Source organism: Peromyscus maniculatus, chromosome 2 (assembly GCF_049852395.1).
Source record: "Peromyscus maniculatus bairdii isolate BWxNUB_F1_BW_parent chromosome 2, HU_Pman_BW_mat_3.1, whole genome shotgun sequence".
Lineage (NCBI taxonomy): Eukaryota > Metazoa > Chordata > Mammalia > Rodentia > Cricetidae > Peromyscus > Peromyscus maniculatus.
The window spans coordinates 147,482,189-147,501,956 of record NC_134853.1 but is presented as its reverse complement, the minus strand read 5'-3'; positions in this window follow the sequence as shown (position 1 = coordinate 147,501,956).

Here is a 19,768-nt window from a genome sequence, read left to right as displayed (position 1 = left end):
ACAATGTTTATATGATGTTCAAACCGTAATTTTATGTCGAATGGCAGCCTTGAATGCATGGGACAGAGTTGATGAACCAGGAAAAAAACATGAGTCATTCACAAAGGTTATGCAAGGCCCTAAAGAATCTTTCACAGATTTTTTAGAAAGACTGGCTTCAGCAGTAAACAGAATGGTCTCAGGATCAGAAGCTAGTAAGGCAATAATTGAAGCTTTGGCATTTGAGAATGCGAATGCAGCATGCAAAAGAATAATCAGGCCGTTAAGGGCAAGATCTGCACCTTTGGAAGATTGGATTAGAGAAACAATTAATGTTGAGGTTGATGAGCATGATACGTGGGTAGGAGAAGTAATTTCAAAAGGTTTGAGGAGTGTTAGATGTTTTGGGTGTGGAAAGCAAGGACATTTTAAAAGGGACTGTAAACAGGTCATTCCTAGAAGCAATGTTTCTTCAAGGAACAATGGCAACAGAATGCCCCTTCCTTCTGGAGTATGCAGAAGGTGTGGTAAGGGAAAACACTGGACCAACGAATGTAGATCAACAAAGGACAGACAGGGTAATCCTTTGCCTCAGCTTTCGGGAAACTCCCGGAGGGGCCTCATGCAGGCCCCCATAGCAAAACCAGTTCAAACCTTTCCTGCAGCTGTAGAGGAAATCCCTGCTCTGAGCGATTAAATAACCAAATGACTATTGGAATAAATCAGGCTGGTCAGGATGATGAAAAAGAGAGAATAGAAAATTCAGGAGAAAACATAAAGAAAATTTTTTGGCAAACTTCTATTAATGAACAGAGACCAAAATTAACGATAAAAATAAATGGTGTTTTGTTGTCTGGTCTGGTAGACACAGGTGCGGACATTACCATAATTGCACCAGAATTTTGGCATCCAGCTTGGCCTCTTCAGGAGGTAAACGTTCAACTGTTAGGAATTGGGACATTATCTGGAGTGAAACAGAGTGCAAGATGGCTGGAATGTATAGGTCCAGAAGGACAGAGAGGAAAATTAAAACCATATGTCGCTAACATAGCTATGAACCTGTGGGGTCGAGACTTGTTGCAACAATGGAATACTCAGATTAAAATCCCTCCAATCTCAGAAACAAATCATAAACTAGCACATGTTTCTGAGAGAAATATTAGAAGGCATTATTTTGAGTGGTCACCAGCCATCCATATTATACAGGAACAGGGCACAACAACTGATAATCTTCCAAAAATACCAACAGCTCTACCTTTAAAATGGTTAACAGACAAGCCTGTATGGGTTCAGCAATGGCCTTTAACAACAGAGAAACTCCAGGCTTTAGAAGAGCTGGTAGAAGAACAGTTAAATGCTCAGCATATTGAACAGTCAACCAGCCCTTGGAATTCTCCTGTATTTGTTATTAAAAAGAAATCTGGTAAATGGAGAATGGTAACAGACCTTAGAGCAATTAACAAAGTAATTCAGCCGATGGGCTCTCTACAATCTGGAATTCCTTTGCCTACTCTGTTACCAAAAGGATGGCCTCTCATAGTTATTGATTTAAAAGACTGTTTCTTTTCAATACCCTTACAAGAAAAGGACAAAGAAAGATTTGCTTTCACAGTGCCTACTTATAATAATTCTCAACCGGTTAAAAGATTTCAATGGAGGGTCCTCCCACAGGGAATGTTAAATAGCCCAACTCTGTGCCAATATTTTGTACAACAGCCATTGGAAGTGATACGTAAAAAATTTCCTAAATCTATAATTTATCATTATATGGATGATATTTTACTAGCTGACTCAAATGCAGATACTTTAGAAAGAATGTTTGAAGAAGTAAAGAAAATTTTGCCTTGCTGGGGATTACAAATTGCTCCTGAAAAAATACAAAGAGGAGATTCTATTAATTATTTAGGATATAAAATAGAGCTACAAAAAATTAGACCCCAAAAGGTGCAAATTAGGAGAGATAGACTACAGACTCTTAATGACTTTCAAAGATTATTTGGAGATATTTCTCATCTACGAACTATTGTTGGGGTAAAAAATGATGAACTGACTAATTTGTTCAAAACCTTAGAAGGTGACAAGGACTTAAATAGTCCAAGAGAATTATCACCTGAAGCTGAGAAAGAATTGGCCTTGGTAGAAAAGAAAGTACATGAAGGGCACGTGGATCGTATTGATCCAAAGCTGGATTGCATTTTGGTTATTTTACCCTCTAGGCATTCCCCTACTGGAATATTAATGCAGAGGGAAGATATTATATTGGAATGGATATTTTTACCAAATAAACCAAATAAAAAATTAAAAACTTATGGGGAAAAAATCTCTGACTTGATTTGGAAAGGAAAATTGAGACTTCGTCAATTAGCAGGAATAGACCCAGCAGAAATTGTCGTACCTTTAACTAAGGAGGACATTGAAAAATTATGGACAGAAAGTGAACCTTGGCAAAGAGCTTGCAGTAATTTTTTGGGAGAAATTAACAGCAAATATCCCAAAAGCAACAGAATTGATTTTATAAAGAGAGCTGATTGGATCTTGCCTCGAATTGTACGGCAAAAACCCATATCTGGAGTTCGTACATTTTATACAGATGCCAACAAACAAGGAAAGGCAGGTTACAAATCAAAAAATTTAAGTAAAGTGGTACAAAGTCCTTATAATTCAGTGCAAAAATCAGAATTGTATGCTATTCTGTTGGTATTAATGGATTTTTCAGAACCTCTCAACATAGTAACTGACTCTCAGTATGCTGAAAGAGTGGTGTTACATATTGAGACTGCAGAATTTATCCCTGATGCTTCAGAATTAACTTCACTATTTATTCAATTACAAGATACAATCAGGAAAAGGAGTCATCCTTTATATATAACTCACATCCGATCTCATACTGGTTTGCCAGGCCCTTTAGCACAAGGCAATGATGAGATTGATAAATTATTGATAGGAAATGTGCTGGAGGCCTCAGAATTTCATAAAAAACATCATGTCAATAGTAAAGGTTTAAAAAAGGATTTTTCCATAACCTGGCAACAAGCCAAAGAAATAGTAAAGAAATGTCCTACTTGTTCCTTCTATAATCAAACGCCATTACCAGCAGGATGTAACCCAAAGGGTACTCAGAGGAATGAAATCTGGCAGATGGACGTGTTTCACTTTGCAGAATTTGGAAAACTGAAATATGTACACCACACTATCGATACTTATTCAGGATTTCAATGGGCAACTGCTTTGAGTTCTGAAAAAGCTGATTCTGTAATCACTCATTTGCTAGAAGTTATGGCCATTATGGGTATACCTGCACAAATCAAAACTGACAATGCTCCATCATATGTCTCTGTTAAAATGAAACAGTTTTTTGCTTATTACAATATAAAGCATATTACAGGTATACCACATAATCCTACAGGTCAAGCAGTTATAGAAAGGTCAAACAGAACTCTAAAGGATATGCTAAATAAACAGAAAGGAGTAACAAAAACCCCCAGAAATAGACTGCATAATGCTCTATTAACTTTAAATTTTCTGAATGCCAATGAGAAAGGAACAACAGCTGCAGAGAGACATTGGGTAATAGAAAAAACTACAGAATTAAATCAGCCTATATACTTTAAGGATGTGCTGACCTCAGAATGGAAGCCAGGGTATGTATTACGTTGGGGACGAGGTTTTGCTTTTGTTTCTACAGGAGAAGATAAGCTGTGGATACCATCAAAATTGATAAAGGTTCGATTTGAACAAGAAAAACCTCTTAATTAGAGGAGGTGATAGTTCATCAACCAGCATGAACATCCAATTTAAACTAACTTGTACAGTAACACATGCCTTTTCATTTAATCAGATAATAACTTGCCAAAAAGGAACATCCCCAAAATTAGTCTTGGGGAAAGGTTTTTGTTTTTGTCTTTTAGGAGAATGAAGGTTAAGGAATCTGAAGGACACAAGACAAATGAGACAACTGAAGAAAAGGGACAAATCATCTATCCCAGGAAACAGAATATATTGGAGTATATGGCATATGGGTATATATTATCTAAAAAATTTTATGTCTTCTTAAATGTTTGTTTCTGCTTTTCTCTAAAGATTTAACACTATTGGTTTTCTAATAGTCCCAGTTCAATTAAAATTTAAAGCTGACTTTGGAGTTGGAGAATGGCTCTCTCCTTCTTTAAACTCAAGCATGTTGTTAAAATGAAAATACAAACTCCCTGTATCATGACAGAATAAAAGAGCCATTTTCTGCTATGGGACAGGACAAAAGCCAAATTAATTAAGGGACTATTCTATTACTAATCTCAACTCTTCGATTCTATTCTGATTCTTTAAACTTTTCTTAAAGTATAAATTTTATATCAAAATTTACAAGATTAATATATATATACATTTTAAACTTTGTTAAGATATGAATGGTCATATAGAGTACTAACTAATTCTAGAAAAAAGGCTTCAGTTAGCTGCATATATATGTCTTTGTGTTCGAGTCTCTTATCAGTTTTCTGCAGGAAATCACGGCCAGGCCTAACATCAACTGAAGTCTCCGGAAAGAAGATGGGGCCCCACAACAACAACAACAATTCCACGTGGACAATAATAATATCACTGAACTGACAAACATCATCTATAGATCAGCTTTGAACTACAAGGTGCTCAGAACAATTTTGAGATGACTAGCTGAGATGATCCAGTCTCAAAGACTACTTGAATAAGGACTTGAGATAAACCCTGAACTTTGGCTTTATACACAGACTGGATAATAATGAAGGATATAGTTACCTTTCCTAGAATTTGACAATTAACCTAAATTTTTCTTTCAGGATAAAGATAACTTCGCCCATACCCAGCAGGAAGCAATTTTAAGAATGACGCCCACATTCCCAAAGAGGTGGTGTGGGGCAGGTGGTTTTTTGGTTCTTTTAATGGGTTTTGGGTCTGGGATAATTTTCATTATTTAGGGGGGTAGGTTACAAGTTGTCAAGGGTTAGGAAAAAGGCTAAGCAAAGGAGATTAGATTTAAGGTTCTTGTTTTAAAAAAAAAAAAAAAAGAAAGAAAGAAAGAAAAGAAAAGAAAAAGACAGTTACTAATTTTAAATACTTTACATTATTACCAACTATTAGGATATAAGGAAATGAAAGTTAGTAGTTAGACATTACAATAGAAATTGTAGTCATATTAGATATGTTTTAAAAATTGAGCAGATATATTTTAGACAGGTCATCTTCAAACCCTTCAGAGATCTACAGAATATGGCATTTAAAATGTTTTAATAACTTAGAAATTTTTCTTTTTTGAGACATGTCGGCTCCTGGCAGTACCAATCTACTTCAGAGAAAATATGGGCATTGAAGAAACTGCATATGGAGTTAATTTTCATTGTGGCAAAAGTTAGCCACTGGACAACAAAGTATCCTCAAATCAACAGGAAAAAATGGACAGACAGAACACGAAACAAAGGACTACCAATTCCTGCCAAAACAAGTGTGGTTATGGCTTTATCAGACGGCATCTTCTGAGGCCAGGACAATATGGCACCATCCCTGAAGTGGCCTTCACAATCTGGAAAGGTACAGTGCCCTTTTCTTTGAAGGCAGCTGAACAGGCAGTGGGCCGATGGCTTCTGTTGTGCAATGGAACAGCAACTGAAAGCTCACGCCTCTCAATAGTAGACTGGCATTTAATAGAGGGATGTGGAGAAGGGCATGCTTAGATGAAGCCATATATACACAGCCAAGAAGAATGGACAGCTGAATTCAAAAACCATCAACAATTTCCAGAATTTAAAATCCTGAATCATGACATGACACTAGTGGAATTCAGGTGTTTCTGGTACATGGACTGCTCTCACCCAGTGTGAGGTTGAACTGTTGACCTTGTGTACAACCTACTTCACAAATGAGTCTGTCAGATACCATAAGCCTATAGGCTGAAGATGATGCCCCAACACTGTGGAGAAACCTCAGGTGACTGTCCAGGCAGCTGGCTGTTTCTGTCAACTCACAAAATTTTTGGAAGTTGCTTTTGTGCACTTCTTGTTTTTATTTTTGTTAGCTAATATTATTTCCTTCTTGGGTCTCTGAGGGAGTTGAAGATTAGTTAGTTATAGTTGAAGATTAATTAGGATAGAAAGTGAATTAGATACATTTTGGACTTACTAAAATAGGATAGATAAGGGAATTATTTTCTCTGATTTGTCAAATACAAATGGACTAGACATCGTTTAGGTATTTGTTACTTGTATATATTGTATATAGTTATTGTACTTTTGTATATAGTTTTTCTTTTGTTAGTTATAACCTTTTGCCTTTTTTCTTTTTATTAAAATAGAAAAGGGGAAATGTGATGATATTTTATTTGTACTGAAATGTTATTTTAATTTTATGTTAATAAATAAAGTTGCCCTGGGGTCAGAGCTATTAGAGCCATAGTAAGAGCGTGGTGGTTAGAAGAGCTAGGTAGATTTCTGTGTGTTCAGGGATACAGCCAGTATTGGAGACATACGCCTTTAAGATCTGGAGGGCGGTACTTACAGGCAGTGATGAGGCAGTCATGTGGTTGGGTTTACAACCAATGAGAAGGCAGAACAGAAAGATTATTTAAACAGGGACACAGGAAGTACCTCCCTCTCTCGGGGAAGCTAGGAGCACTGCAGGAGGTAAGATTTTATCTCTGAGCTCTGACCTCTCGGCTTTTCTCTTTTACCTTGGCTCTGTGTTTCTTATTTTAATAATACGATTGGTTACATCTACAGCCTGCCTGCCCCCAAATGATGTTGCAAGCATCTCGTGGTTCTTCTCTGCCCTGCTAGTCAGCTTTGTCAAGACTCATTGCCCCATCACACCGCTCCCTCAGTATAAACCGTACCTGGGCCAGAGAGATGGCTTCCTGAGTAAAGGCCCTTGCCATGAAACTTGAGTTCAGTTCCCAACATGGTAGGAGAGAACCAACTCCTACAAGCTGTCCTCTGCCTCCGCACATTCTGTGGCACATGCACGCCCCTTCTCTACAAAATCAAATATAACACACATTTTTTTTTAAAGCTGAATGTAGCCAGGCATAGTGATATGCATTTAGTCCCAGCACTCAGGAGGCAGAGACAGGAGGATTTCTGTCAGTTTGAGGCCAGCCTGATTTACACAGTGAGTTCCAGGCCAGCCAGGGATCCATAGTGAGACTGTTTCAAAAACAAACACTTAAAAGCAAGGTATAGTGGTATATGCTTGTTTTGTTTTTGTTTTTCGAGACAGGATTTCCCTATACAACAGCCCTGGCTGTCCTGGAACTCTGAAGACCAGGCTGGCCTCAAACTTATGGAATACACCTGCCTCTGCCTCCCAAGTGCTGGGATTAAAGGCATGGGACTTGGTTCGTTTTTTAGTTTCCTCTCTTGAAATGCACCTGTTCCTTTCTGGCTCTCTGCATCCCTCAGGGCCAGTCTCTATCGTATGCTCCTCATAGGACTTCTCCCCGGGGAGCTGTCTGTCCCTCAAAATGCCTGATGCACCTACTGGCTGTTACGTTATTCATTCCACATTGAATTTATGGGACTGTGTGTTCACCTCCCCCAAACCTATAAGCCCTTCAAAGTCCTGGCTCCCAGGCACCGATGCTGTACGTACCAGCTGAGTAGTACCTGCCTTCTGCTGGTGGGTACATATTTTTTTTTCTTTCAGCTTAAGAAGCATTTAGGAGCTAGAGAGATGGCTTAGTATTTAAGAACGTGTACCGATTTTGTAGAAGAGAAGTTCAGTTCCCAGCACCTATATCAAGAGACTTATAAAACCCTGTAATTCTAAATCCAGGATGGTATAAGGTTCAAGGTACCTGAATACATGTGTACATACTCACAGTCAGACATACACATAATTAAAAATTAAAAAAAAAAGAGCTGGGCATGGTGGCACATGCATGTAATCCCAGCACTTGGGAGGCAGAGGCAGGTGGATCTCTGAGTTTGAGGCAAGCCTGATCTACAGAGCAAATTCTAGGGCAGCTAGAGCTATACAGAGAAACTCTGTCTTTTTTTTTCCACCTTTTTTGTTTGTTTGTTTTTCGAGACAGGGTTTCTCTGTGTAGCTTTGCGCAAGAAACTATCTTAAAAAAATAATAAAAATAGGCCGGGCGGTGGTGGCGCACGCCTTTAATCCCAGCACTCGGGAGGCAGAGGCAGGCGGATCTCTGTGAGTTCGAGGCCAGCCTGGGCTACCAAGTGAGTCCCAGGAAAGGCGCAAAGCTATACAGAGAAACCCTGTCTCGAAAAATCAAAAAAAAAAAAAAAAAAAAAAATAATAAAAATAAACCTTAAAAAGCAGCACTTTCAGGACTGGAAAGATGGCTCAGTGGTTAAGAGCACCAACTACTCTTCCAGAGGACCCAGGTTTGATTCCCAACACCCATATGGTGGTCATAACCACATATAACTCCAGTTCCAATGGAATCTGACACCCTCTTATGGCTTCTACAGGTACTGCACATTCCACACTGACGTACACACACAGGCAAAACACTCATACACATAAAATAAAAATAAATCTCAAAAAAAAATTTTCAAGATAGGGTTTCTCTGTGTAGCCCTGGTTGTCCTGGAACTCACTGTGTAGACCAGGCTGGCCTCAAACTCACAGAGATCCACTTGCCTCTGCTTCCCAAGTGCTGGAATCAAGGGCATATACCACTACTGCTCAAAAAAAATTTTTTTTAAAGTAGCACTTTGAGGTCCAGAGTTTCAAATTCAGCCACTTGAAGGAAGCAGGGGCAGGATAAAAAGTCTTCAGTTCACTCCACCTGCCTGGACCGTCTCTTTCAGAAAGCCATATTCAGGTATTCCTGCTGGTTCCGCAGGAGCTGGCAGAGGTTGGGACCTCTGGCTTGGCACAGGGCACAAGGGCATACTAAAGGTGCAGGGAAGGGTCGGGTCTGGGGCAGGCACAAGGGGACAGATAGGGCTCCCGATGTGTCCCTCTCAGTGTGGCCTTGGGCAGTCCCCATAAAGGTAGCCCTGGGATCAGTGCGGGACACGTGAGATAATTGAGGGATTAGCGATCTGAGAATGAAAGGGGCCGAGGAAACTACGTGGACGCAGCCTAACTATGTCCCCAGAGACACTCAAGGGCTTTAATGGCTGTCCTGCTGACAGGTGATGCTATTGTTGGAACCTCCTCCCTCGGGTCCGAAGTATCCATCCCTAAGCCTCTTGCCAGACCCTCCTCAGGCCCTTCTTCCCAAATGTCTCATCCCTAAATAGGACAGAAACCCTCAGGGCACAGACACAACACCTCCCACTTCAGGGCATGAGAGTCCAGGGACTAGGACTTGAAGTCGCCCACTGCTTCGGGGCTCTCTGAAGATGGCATCCACCTTCCCCCAGGGCGATCCATGGAGAGGCAGGTCCTGTGTAGTGTGGGGCGACACTGCTCCATGTTAGTCAGGGCAAGAACCAGGGTCTGGGTGTCTGCTTGGGCTTCAGCAAGGCAGAGAACACAACATCATGGCATGTCTGGGCACTCTGACTCAGGATAAGATGGTCCGTCGCCAAGCACTTCTTTCAGTTTGCATATCTCTCTGGGAAGACTGTTTCTAGGAAAAGCTCTTTGCGTATGTGTCATGGCCCAGGCAAAACTGGGAAGAGTAATTCTCTTCCATGACCTCAGCAGGCTATGAGACACAGGTTCTTGTCTCGGTTCTGACTCTGTACATGACACATCACTCGTGTTTGCCAGGTTTCAGCTGACCTGGGAACAGGGGGTGGGCCCCACCTCTCTGAGGTACATAGACCAAAGGGGAATACTTGAGTTTTGAATTTGAATGATGGGAAAATCCAGATGGTAGGGCCCTGGGAGGCAGCTGGCCTGAGGTAAAGGCAGGAAAAGCCAGAGTATTGGCCCCAGGTTCCCTTTGCGGGCCAGATGACCTCAGAGAACTTAACTTGCACTTGATGACACCCCAGCCCTGCTGCTTTGAAAAGCCACACCCTCAAACTGCAGCATTATTCGGGGACACCTTCCGTGTCTGGCAAGGGAAGTCCATCACCACTCTATTATAAAGTTCTCTGGCTACCTCTATTTGTCTGCGATCAAAAACAATGTAGCTGGGCGGCGGTGGCGTATGCCTTTAATCCTAGCACTCAGGAGGCAGATCTGTGAGTTCGAGGCTAGCCTCGTCTACAGAGCGAGATCCAGGATAGGCACCAAAACTACACAGAGAAATCCTGTCTCGAAAAACAAAACAAAACAAACAAAAAAAGTAAATATTACTGGCATGGTCATTTGTTAGCCTTTGTCTCTCAGCCAGACTCAGGCTCCCAGCAGCACTCATGACTCAGAGGCCAACACACATTTACTGTTTCTCTTCTACCAGATGGGCTCTCTGTATCTCGGCTGCCTTCCTTCCTAAGCGCCTGGGAAACCCAGAAGATGGTAAGTGAGAGTTAGGATGAACAGGCTGCTCTGTGAAGAGCGTCCTGTGAGATTAGAGGTGGAATGTCCTAAGAAGGCAGAGCTCAGCCTTTGGCCTCCAGGGAAGGGAGGAAGATGTGTGTGGGCTCAGCTGCGACTCCAGAGTCCTGTTCCCTGGTCTTTCCAGGCCTGGAGGATTCAGTTATGGTTCAACTCATGCCCTGCTGCCTTCTACCGGTCCCCGGGCCTTGCTTCCTCATACAGGTGTATCTATTCTCCTTGCTGTCTGATGCACGGTGCCCACCCTTTCCTCTAGACTTGGTCTTTTCTGTCCTCGGGCCTTTACAAACAAGAATGCACATACATCCCTTCCGGACCTGGAAAATGCAACCTACAACCAGCTGCACGTTCTCCAGCTGAGGTGTCCTCCAGGTTGTTGCAGGAGGTCAGCTGTTCCCTCCCTGAGTCTTGCAGCTTAGAACATCCTTCATGCAGCACCAAACCTGACCATCCTGACTGACTGTTCCTCTCACTTACAGTGGGGACTACATGAAAGCAGAAATCAGCTCGGCTTCTCCAATGCCCAGCAGTACCTGGCACCAGAAGAGATTCTAAACAGACTGGAGTCTGGGTTTCTAGGAGAGGCAACTGTTCTGCGGAACCTTGTGTGGCCAGCTGATTATGTGGATATTCATGTAGCTTCTAGGAAACTAATGCCCACTGAAAGACACACAGACTACCCCAGATCATACAGTACCTCCGTTACCAAGCCAAGCCTGGAACCCGAGGGTCCCAATGTTTGATCCATGGCCTTGGCTGTGATAACAGTGAACAGCATCCAGGCATTAAGGAAGGGTGCCTGGGAGCCCCCGGGGGCCCAGGCCCTGCAGCTGCTCACTCCATGCTGGCTCAGTCCCTCTGGCTGGGCGCTCAGCCAACAGCAGCATGGGGCTCTGCCTGACCCTGCCAAAGGTTGTGCTGTCAGCATTCTGGGGAGGCAGCCAGGCCACTTCCCCATGGGGCAGCTCAGACACAGGACCTGGAACAGCATCTCTGGACTAAGGGGCTGGACTCCCACGCAGAGTCCTTCTGAGTAACGTGCTTAGGACCTGATTAAGCTCAGGCAACAGTCTCAAGTGCACATGAAAGAGCCCAGGATGGAAGACGTACCCAGCGAATGCTGAGATGACAGATCACACCACGGCACAGCAGGGATGGCCGCAGGCTACGTGGGGGCAGAGCGTCCCTTGCCGCTGCTCACTACCTCTGCAGGTTACTTGTGTGTGCCTCCGTTGTAAGATGGGAGTGACGCTCGTCTCCTGGAGAGAACGAAATCATTTCATATACATTCTTCACCACCTCTACCCGAGGCACTCACTTCTCTAGTGCACACACATAACCACACACCTTACCCACTACACCCTGGCTTGATGCACGTTTCAGGGCTAGACAAGCCTCTGGGTTGTTTCTGTAGAGCAGGAGGATGGTGGCACACACCTTGCAGGTGTAAGCATCAACTGGGGTAATTCACAGAGTTCTACTAGCTGCTGGCACACCCCTCATGGAGCGACGCTCTTCCCTGCCTCCCACTCCCCTCCGACTCTGCTGCCCACACCTCCTCAGAGATTTTAGCAGTCTCTCCTCCTCCCTGCAGCTTCCCTATGGCTGCTGCTACCTCAACACTGTTCTCCATCCTGCAGCCCATGTCTACACCACACAATTGTGTTTTCAATTGGGCCAGATTCCTGTGGGTCACTCTCCCGGCCACAGACTGCCTTCTCCCTATCTCAGATCCAGAGTCCCGTACAGGGGTCCACACAGTTCAAGATAAGATTATTCTCCTCTCACATCCCCCCCAGGTCTAAGGATGAGACACAGGAACTAGGTGAATCCAACAAACCCCTGCCTCTACCGGCAGACTTAAGGAGAACATGTGGCCTTATCCAGTCCTCACTGCATCTTGGGGCTTTTGCTGGGGATTCTAGGATTCTGGTCTACTCTCTTTCAGATTTTAGATGGTGTGAGGTGTAGATGCGATGCTTGGAACTTTTGTGGTGCCATGAAGGCTGCAGAGATAGAATGCTGATCAAATCCTGTCTGACTCCCAGGCTCCATTAGCCCTGAACCAACAAACATGCTTTTGTGTTCAGCAACTTTCCTGTTATTTGCAGTGCGAAGCATCCTGATTCATACCCCCTGGATAAAGGACTTGGTCTCACTTACTAGCCCATGCATTTATATGCTTATATAACTGGGTCCCTGCTACATGCCAGGTTCTATGCTGATGCTAGGGACCAACATCAGGAAACTCACACAGGTGGAAAGAATTGGAGAGTAAAATGCTGACCTCAGGGACAGCCTCTGATGCCGAGTTTGACCTGCTTAGCATCTGCTCCCCTCCTCTGGATGGCAGGACCCTGACTTCTCTTGGGGAAATGACCTAAAGGTCCAGTCAATCAACCTAGCCACCTAGCACAACTCACTTTTCCCGCCACCGTCACCGTCACCCCTTCAGTGACAGACAGGGGTTAGTCCTGAGACTACAGACTCCCGTCTTCTTCTTGGGTCACTGGACAGGAAACACAGCCTGGAGTTTCCTCCTGCTGAAGAAGAGTGCCAACACCAAGTGCTTCCTCTGGTGTCTGGTCCTGTGGTGGGTGATCCAGACAGGGATGACCCAGACACGGTCCCTCTTCTGGAGCTCTGTCTTAAGGGCAAGTGAACACGTGATCACGGCACAGCCACACAAGAGACACTCGGGGCACCAACCAGTTTGAAGACTTTTTTTCCTCTCCAGTGTTTGAAAATGTGTGACACGATAAACAGAAAAATTAGAACACACTACAAACTTAAAAAATAAACATCGTTAGTCCCATTATGCAGCTCTGATCACATAGTTATCTTCAGCCATTCCAAATGCTTTTCTATGCAAACTTTTTTTTTCTTTTGAGACAGGGTCTCACATAACTCAGGCTGGCCTCACCCCACTGCAGTAGAGGATGACCTTGGTCTTCTGATCCCCCTGCCTCTCTTTCCTTAGTGCTTGGATTATGGGTGTACAACACACCAGTTTATATGGGGCTTGGGATCTGATCGAGGACTTAACATCAGCTTAGGTGCATCCCCAGCCTGCTACACAAGCTTGAAATGGCTCAGTCTTTAAAAGCACTTCTGCCATGCAAGCCTGACAACTTTGAGTTGATCCCTGGAACCAACAGTGGAAGGAGAAACACACACACACTTTTTAACAATGTGGACATCATTCACTAAAAAGTCAAATGTAATGTGGGAAAAAAGTTGGATGTCAGGCTAGCAAAAGGTCATCTGTGGAAAACCTGGTGACAAGGTGCCATGGTTGTGACACTGACATCAGGAGAAACATCATAGACAGAAAGTCCACACTATCTTTGGAGCTTTTCTGTAAACGTAAGACATAGCCCAGAAAGTTCAGTTTTAAAAATAACCCCATGATGGGCGTGGTGAGGCACAAATATGATTTCAGCATTTAAAAGGTGGAGCCAGGAGGATCAGGAATTCAAGGTCATTTTCATCTTTGTATGGAGTTCAAGGACAGCTTGGACTACATGAGCAATTGACTAAAAATCAAACGGGGGCACCCCAAATCCCATTCTGCATTGTTTTAGAACTTGTTTACGTGTTCAATAGCTTATCATGAGATTTTTCTGTTCTGAAAGGCGTACTTCATAGCTGGGATACCATCCTGTCCCACAATGAATCAGCCGACCTCCCCTGCTGTTGGAAACTTAGGTTGTTTCCAATCCTTATCCTGCTAGACAAGCTTTCGGCACACACTTACTCATTTCCTCAGAACACAGGAGCTGGAACCCTCAATCACCTCCCTTAGCACACGGCAGCTTTCAAAGATTCTAAGATAGGAGGCAGCCAATCCTCACAAGGGATTCTTCCTGCCCAGCACAGCCCCTCCCTAGGGTTATGTTTCAGCTCAGTTCCTACAGGCAGCCGCAGCAGTGGGGCTGTGATATTTGAGCAGGTTCAGCCGGCCTGAGTGGTGCTCTTAGCAACGGCTCTGGTTCTCTCATCAACTAATGCGTGTCTGGCTCTCTTGTATCAGGCGACCCCTATCTGGCTGGCTGCCATGTCAGGTCCACATTCTTCCCACCACTAGACTCAAGTCAGCACCCCTAGGAATGGAATGGGTTCCCATCCACCCAGGGGTACAGCTGGCAGCTCGGGAGAATCGAGAAGTTTGGTGGCTTTCCACAGAAGATGCAGAATGCAGTAGGGCATAGAAATGGTGAAGCCAGCCATTCTGAAACACCTGCTGGTCTTGGTGAACGCCCCCGGGTAGTAGAAGGGACCACTTCCTGGTAGCTACCACTTTTGAACTTATATGAACTCTATTTTCATTCTACATGGGCACTATGATTCCCACTTCACACTGAGTTCACTGGGCTTTAGAGCCTGTCTTCCCTGAGACAGAGTGAGCTCTGTCAGTGGCAAGATCTACCCACAGGTCATCTTTGTCATCCCCAGAGACCTTTTGGGTATGGAACAGAGTTGACAAAGCTGAGCGACCCTTGCCCCCTGCTCTTCAGTCCCATAGCAAAGGCTGTGTAACCCTGCGGGAGTTAGAAAGGCCCATGGACAGAACTCAGGGGCCATCAACTGTGTCTTCTGCTCTTCCCCATTACTCACGAGGTGAAAAACCTCTCTTCTGTTTCCTTGTATTTTCTTTGAAAAAAACCCATTTCCAATGAGGTGCAGACTCCCCACAGACTCTAGGCTTTGACACACTCAGAGCACCCTGTACTTTCTCCACAGTGCCCCCTGCTGCAATCTCCCGCTCTTCTACACGGAGCCTCGTACACCCCACACCTCACCATTAGCCTTTCCTTATGTGTTTGGCTGGCCTTCTAAATGGACTGGACGCCGGGCGGTGGTGGTGCACGCCTTTAATCCCAGCACTCGGGAGGCAGAGGCAGGAGGATCTATGTGAGTTCGAGGCCAGCCTGGGCTACAGAGTGAGTTCCAGGAAAGGCGCAAAGCTACACAGAGAAACCCTGTCTCGAAAAACCAAAATAAATAAATAAATAAATAAATAAATAAATAAATAAATAAATAAATAAATAAATAAATAAAATGGACTGGAGGCAGATTCCCCTGCCCTGCCCCCACAGAAGCACACTGAGATGAGAGTTGGGTGACCCTGGCAGAGTAACTCATGGCAGCTGGATAAGAGACTTCATCCTGAGTTTCTTCGTAAGTAGGACTAAAAGGGAAACGGAAAACGAAGCGTTTCTTACTTAGAAAAGTGGGAACCAGAGCCAAGGAACACGAGGACTTCCCAGCTCTAAGCCTAAGTCTTTAAAGGTACAGTATCTTGCCGGGCGGTGGTGGTGCATGCCTTTAATCCCAGCACTCAGGAGGCAGAGCCAGGTGGATCTCTGTGAGTTCAAGGCCAGCCTGGTCTCCAGAGTGAGTTCCAGGAAAGGTGCAAAGCTACACAGAAAAACCCTGTCTCGAAAAACCAAAAAAAGCCAAAAAGCAAAAAAAAAAAAAAAAAAAAAAAAAAAAAGGTACAGCATCTTAAATTGTGAGCCGTGCAAAACTGACGGGGGGGGGGGGGGGCGCGTGTCATGCAAAATGTGGTGAGGATGAAGTTTCTGAATGACTGCAAGGTTAATGACTCAGGTGTTTCCAGCAGCTCGCACCTGTGTTACACCACCTGTCCCTGCAGCCTGTTTCTGAATGTGTGCACCTAGCTGGCACAACCCACCAAGCCAAGTGACTCACCCCTAGACACCTCAGCTCAGATCCCAGACTATGGTATGTGACAAACTGCTGAGTTTTGACTGGATGTAGTTTTTCTGCTCTTACATTAACATAATGGTTTAATTACAGAAAACAAAGACAAATGTTTTCCTGCTGTTGTTCCTTGGTCCTTGGCATGAAAGCATCAAATTAGTTATCTTAGGATTCAATTGTGCTGGATGTTTTCTTTAAACATCTTCACGTTGATCTTGTGTGAGAGCAGGTCAGTGTGTGGAGGTCAGAGGACACGTGAGAGTAGGTTCTCTGCCGCCATCCTGTGGGATCCGTGGTTCATTCACTCAGGTTCATTCACTCAGGTTCATTCACTCAGGTCGTCAGGGATGCCGAGTCTCTACTCCCCGAGGCATTTTGACAGCCCCATGCCAGAGATTTTCCAGTACTTGCTGAAATGGTCCTAACCACATTTCTGCCACATTGCCACATACATTATTCAAAGGCCTGGACGCCTCCGCCTCGTCAACTATGAACATGAAAACACTGACGCTGTAATGCTGGGGAGGCTCTAGAACCCGCAGCATCATTCAGTCGTGGTTTCTGTTTTTGATAGGGTCTCACTATGTAGCTCTGGCTGTCTTGGGACTCACTCTGTAGACCAGGCTGGCCTCGAACTCACAGAGGTCCGCCTGCCTCTGTCTCCTGAGTGCTGGGATTAAAGGCCTGCGCCACCACCACCTGGCTAGCCAAGATTTCTTAGCATAAGAAAAGCACATCTATCAGCAGCATACAAACTTACTTCTGATAAATGTTAAATAACATAACAGGATTTTTACTTGTTTGTGTCGTGTACACGTGTATGCACACGCTTGTGGAGGTTAAAGGTCAGTTGCAGGTGCTTCTTCCCAGGAACACCTTTTTAAAAGTGATTTTAAAGTATGTGTGCTGTGTCTGTGTGGTAGGTACATGAGGGTGCTGGAGACTTTGGAGCTGGAGTCACAGGCAGTTCTGGGTGCTAGAAACTAAAGTTGCGTCCCCTGTAAGAGCAGCAAGAACTAACAGTTAAAAGTGCCATCTCCCAGCTCCCCTCCCCTGTGGTGAGACAGTGTCTCTTACTGGAACCTGGGGCTCACCTACTAAGCAAGGCAGGGTAGCTAATGAGCCCGAGCTCTGCCTGTTTCCACCTTCCCAGCACTGGGTCACAATGGCATACCACCACGCCCAGGTTTTCACCTGGGTGCTGGATGTGGAACTCGGCCTCAGAGCTTTCACACAGGCATTTTACTGGCTAAGCTAGCTCTTCAATCCGAAGAACTAGTTTTAAAACATTTATGATTATCAGTAAATGTCCAACTTTCGTTTGAGCCTTTATTTATTTATTTTTAGGTTAGACCTCATGTAGCTCAGGCTGGCCTCAAACTCAATAGCTGAGGATAACTTTAAATTCCTCATCCTAGGCCGGGTGATGGTGGTGCACACCTTCAGGAGGCAGAGGCAGGTGGATCTCTGTGAGTTCAAGGCCAGCCTGGGCTACAAAGTGGATTCTAGGACAGCCTGGGTTACACAGAGATACGCTGTCTCAACCTGCCCCTGCCAACCCCCCCCCCCAAAAAAAAAAAACCCAACAAAAATTCCTGATCCTCACTGCCTCTCCTTCCCAAGTGCAGTGATTACAGATGTGGTGCAGCCCTGACTGTTTTTCAGTGTCGACTGACTTTCTGCAGCTGGAGAGTTAGTCCTGTGGGAAGGAGCTGCAGGGAGAAATGCCGTGTAGCTCTGCTCTAAGGACTGTACGGAGGGAGGGCTTCCCCACTCCAGAGCAACTTTAAGAGCAGCTCTGCTCGCCCGCCCGTAGGCCTGAGGGTTATCTGCCCAGCATCTACGCCTGGTCTTGGCCTCCATTCCCACCTCCTCCCTGCCAGGGCACTTCCACCAGGAGTGGGCACACGTCAGTGATCCTCCACAAGGAAGTTCATCGCCACACAATGCTAGGGCAGCCTGAGCGCCCAGCAGTGGGTGCTCCCTCTGGAATAATGAACACGGTGCCACCAGACTCGTGAGGTGGAGCCAGCACACACCTCCTGTGCCGCTTCTTCCCAAACCATACGCAGGGAAACCAGCTCCTCTCACCCACTCCCGCCCTGCTGGAGTCCGGGTGGTCTTTGGAACTCTGGGGCAACAGCAAAGAAGCCAGAGATCCCCAGAGAACCTTAACATACACAGAACAGGCCTTTCCTGTGGTGACATGACTCCCAAGTCCTTCACTGTGACATGTGCATGGACTCCTTTTTCCAATCATTCACAGCTTGGAGCTGTTTCTGAACCAGGAGTGCCTGAGAAACTCTTCTCCATCCTCAGCAAAGCGTCAAAGCTGCCAGCACGGTGGCAGGACAGAGCGCCAGACTGGCTGGCTCTGGCTTTACCCTCCCCAGATGTACGGATGTCCAAGTGTACAAAGGCGCCATGGAGATGGTAACAGAACCTACCTTTTCAGGGCTGAGGACAAACCACACACACACACACACACACACACACACACACACACACACACACACACACACACACAGTACACATTCTATACATTAAGCTACCGGTTATGAAAATACAAGAGAGAATTCTGCATACAACCACAGCGGTTCACTTCCAGGTGAACAATCCTCAGCCTGGCTCCTGATGCCCAGGAAGATAACAGTTTTCCCAGATGCCTACATTTTCTCTCGGAACTCCCTTGTCCCTTGCTAGCCACGCTGACCCACGGGAGCATCCTTCATCATGAGCAGTGAGCACATGAGAAGACAAGGACCATTCCACTCTCTACCTGGGCAAGAAAGGCTGTCCAGTGTCTTGCACCAAGCCATCTTCTGAGGCTGCTCCTTGTCCCACTTAGCTATTGGTAATACTCTGTACACAAGATCCTAAGAGGCGACACACCCTGGTCCTCAGAGCTGGCTGTGGCTGCGTGTAAGAGCTCTTGCTAAGGAGGACCTTTCTTGCCTACACAGCTGCACACTGGATCACTTCAGCAATGTCACAGGACAAACCCCATGCTGGAGCGTTCCAGCTGTGCCTGTTTGTGAGGCAGAGGCCCGCTTCCTCAGTCACCGAGGTCCTCACCTGTAAAACGGGAGGCTGGCTTCACTGCGCGTCTGAGTGAGGGTGGCATGAGAGGGGTGCAGGGCATGAGGCCTGGGCACAGTGTTTGGTACCATGTCAGTCCTCGGAGTAGAGCTGATTCTTTGTTCATCACTCCTGATGCGTGGTGAAGGGACCAAGGTCCAAAGCAGCACACAGTTCATTCTGACTTCGCTCCGTTTATCCTTCTTGGCCACACTGTGCCATTTTCCAGTTCAGTCTGACAAGACACTTTTTCCAAATTGTACATGACAACCAAGAAAAGCCAAAAAATTTCAGACATCCAAACAGCCCAGAGAATGCAAAGATTTGACACCTCGAGGCAACGCCAGAGATGGGGCCCGGAGGGGTGGAGGGGGCTGACCCCGTGAGCACAGAATGTCATATTCCAGCAAGTCACAAGATGCCTGAAGGACAGTGGCGCTTCCAGCCCAGTTCACTCTGGTTTCGGGAAGAGCAGCAATTTCTCAGAAACCTCAGCAGCAAAGGCAGCTTTCCAAGAGTGAGAACTTCGATCAGCACC